General features: G+C 55.4%; 1 protein-coding gene across 3 annotated transcripts in view; it reads right to left on the bottom strand.

Annotated features, from left to right (window-relative positions):
• Positions 1-3,104, bottom strand: part of DNAJB6 (DnaJ heat shock protein family (Hsp40) member B6) — a 64,034-nt gene that overhangs the window by 60,318 nt on the left and 612 nt on the right. Inside the window, exon 1 of one of the 3 annotated variants that reach the window (XM_027879797.1) lies at positions 550-645. The exons of the other annotated variants lie outside the window; for them this stretch is intronic. The gene's annotated coding sequence lies outside the window, so the exon portion shown is untranslated. Of the gene's footprint in view, positions 1-549; positions 646-3,104 lie in introns of those variants that run through there. 3 annotated transcript variants of the gene reach the window in all.

Here is a 3,104-nt window from a genome sequence, read left to right as displayed (position 1 = left end):
CCAATTCCAATGCCTCATCACCATGAACAGTGGGAAGCTGTTCCTGATACCTGACGGAGCCCGCCCGTCCCAGCCCAGGGCCGTTCCCCGCGTCCCCTCAGTGCAGGCAGGGCACAGACACAGAGCGGCGCCGCGGCACCACCGACCGCGGGGAGCCGCGGAGAAAGGAGGGCCCGGCGGGGCCGAGCGGGGGGAGGCCCTTCCAGCCGGTCTGTTTAACGCGCCGGGGCTCGCCCGCACCTTCGGCAGCCGAACCCGCCGCAATGGGAAACGCGGGGTGTTCCTGCCCTGGCGGCGACCGGCGCGGGACTCTCAGCCCCGCCGGGTCCGGGGTTTGCCCCGCGCAGCCCCTCCCGCCGCGGTCCCCGCACCCTCCCCAGGGCCGGGTGGAGCCCCCGAGGGCTCCCGGGGCCGCCCCGGGCCTGCGCGGGGCCGCGGCTACAGCCCCCGCCCCTCCCGCGGGCCGTGCCCGTGTCCCATTCCCGGTTCGCATTCCCATTCCCGTGTCCCGGTCCCGTATCCCGTATCCCATTCCCGGTCCCCGCTCACCCGCGCCGCCCCCTCCGCGCGGCCCCGCTCGCGCCGCTCCCGCCGGGACCCAACGGCACCGGCCGCACGCAGGAAGCGCCGCCAGCGCGCGCCGTCACTTCCGCCCCGCCGCTTCCGGAAGCTTCTGGAAAGGCCCCGGCCGGGGCGTCCCCCGGCGAGCGCGCGGCGCCCCCTGCCGGCCGAGCGGGCGCGTCCCGACATTCCGAAGGGATCGGTCCGCTGCAGAGCCCTGGATCCAGCGCCCAACCCGTAGCTCTGCCCGGGACCATCCCCAGGAGTCACACCGTGGGCCTGAGGGCGTTAACCAAACGCTCCTTGAGCTCTGTCGGCCCTGGTGCTGTGACCGCTTCCCAGAGGAGCCCGTTCAGTGCCACCCTCTGGGGGAAGAGCCTTTTTCCAACATCCAGCCCAAACCTCCCCTGGCACAAGTTCAGGCCGTTCCCTCGGGCGCTGTCCCTGTTCCCCCCGGAGCAGGGATCGGTGCCTGTCCCTGCTCTCCCCTCCCGAGGGAGCTGTACCTGCATTGAGGTCTCCCCTCAGCCCTCTCCCGGCTGAACACACCGAGTGCCCTCAGCCGCTCCTCGCCAAACCTCCCCTGCAGACCCTTCCCCATCCTCGTGGCCTCCTTTGGACGTGGCCCTCCTAATGTCTCTTTTATATGGAGATTCCTTCTGACCACTGCACACGCAGGTGCATTTCAAAGCAGTCGTGCTCAATACAGGGGGAGCAAGGGGAGCTTCGGGGTTCTGAGCGTTCTCCACGTGAATGCTGGAGCTGTAATAAAATGTCAGGTCTTCGTAGCAGCGATGAGAAACTGCCCCACAACTGAACACCAAAAAAACCACAAAACCTTCCCTTTTCTTTTTTTTTCCATGTGTTTAGTATATGGCAAATGACCTTACCACCCAAATAAACGTGATCTGCAATATTGGCTTGAGCCGTTGAAACAGCACAGGAATTGAACTGGGAGAAGAATCCTTCCCCCCTAAAATTGGCAATGGCTCCACTGGGAAAGGGAGCAGCTCCCCCCGGGCACTGCTCCCCCTTCACAGCAGCACCACTGTCCTCGCTCTCCAGGGTGAAACCCCGCCGGGCTCCTGGAGAGAAAACACAAAAAGCAATGCCCAGATGTGGTGCTGAGGGAAAAGGAGAAGAAACAACTAGTAATTTTAAGAAACGCTCTCTGAATAGGTGAGCTCGGCTGCTGGAAGTGAGAAGACAAAATTTATTCCCCCTTTGTGTGTCTTATTTTAGTCTCAAAAATGGGGGATGCCAAGGGGATGGATCCAGGTTCTTCTCGGTGGTGCCAACCACTAGGACAAGAGGCAACGGGCAGAAACTGATGCACAGGAAGTTCCATCTGAACATGAGGAAGAACTTCTTTACTGGGCAGTGACTGTGCACTGGGACACATTGCCCAGAGAGGGTTTGGATTCTCCATCACTGGAGATATTCAAGAACTTCGGGACACAATCCTGTACAATGTGCTCTGGGATGATCCTGCTTGAGCTGAGAGGATGGAACAGATGACCCACTGTGGTCCCTCCCAACTTGACCCATCCTGTGATTCTGTGAGACGAAATGCAAAACGTAATGCCCGGGTGCGGTGCTGAGGGAAAATTAGTAATTTTAAGAAACACTCTTTGAATAGATGAGTTTGGCTGCTAAACGTGAGATGACAAAATTTCTTCCCCCTTGTGTGTTTAATTTTAACTTTGGCACAGAATTCCTTTGAGGGCAGATTCCTCCCTCTCCACCTGGCACCTGGACAGAGTCTTGCGCTGGGTCAATGCATTGTAGCATCCTTTGGGTTATGGTCGAGCATGTGGTTTTCCGACTGTCATGGATGAGAGCAAAGTATAAGCAGCCAAGTTATTATTCTATTTTTAAAACATGGACTTTGTCCATGTTTAAATTGCTGTAAAATTATAATTCTTGCCCTTTATTTAAAAAGTGGAGGAGGCATTAATTTATAGATCACCAAAGCGAAGTTGAGAGGGTTTCCACACATAAAATGTGTGCTCCCCAAATACAGTCGATTAAAAGGCTACTCATTATTTAGGAGGTGTTTGTGTGGGAGTGCGGTCAGTTCAAGAACATAAAAGCCAGCTTGGAATAAGGCAGAGGAAAACCTAAAACAAATCAACAAGGCAAATAGTAGGACAACCCTAAGTCTAGGCTTGGCGCTTTGGGGAAATACAAGCTTCAAAAGAAATACTGTTCCATGAGACTTGATGCTAAAGTGTGGTCATGGAAACCAGCCTTCATAATTAGATCAAAGAGACATTATTAGTTTCCATTATTAGTTTCTCATTAGTGAGTAGCTCTGAAGTCCAAGTTGTTGATCCACTTGGAAAGAAAAAAAAAACCCAGATGACTAGCAGGTTAGATGGGCTCTTCCTAACAGGTAAGGTTCAAACCTCAGAGGATTCCCAGCCTAGCAAGTGCAAAGGCAAGCAGCAGGTCAGTACTGTGTGGGGCAGGAGGAGATCATATAAAATTTTGATTTAATGCTTGTAGTGGGTCTCTGTGGCTGGTTTTTTGTCTTTTTTTTT

The sequence above is a fragment of the Empidonax traillii genome, unplaced genomic scaffold, assembly GCF_003031625.1.
Source record: "Empidonax traillii isolate 1590-97213 ecotype Southwest subspecies unplaced genomic scaffold, ASM303162v1 scaffold58:size1836614, whole genome shotgun sequence".
NCBI classification, from domain to species: Eukaryota; Metazoa; Chordata; class Aves; order Passeriformes; family Tyrannidae; genus Empidonax; species Empidonax traillii.
Note: the sequence above shows the minus strand (reverse complement) of the source record. Positions and strands in the feature narration are given on the sequence as shown.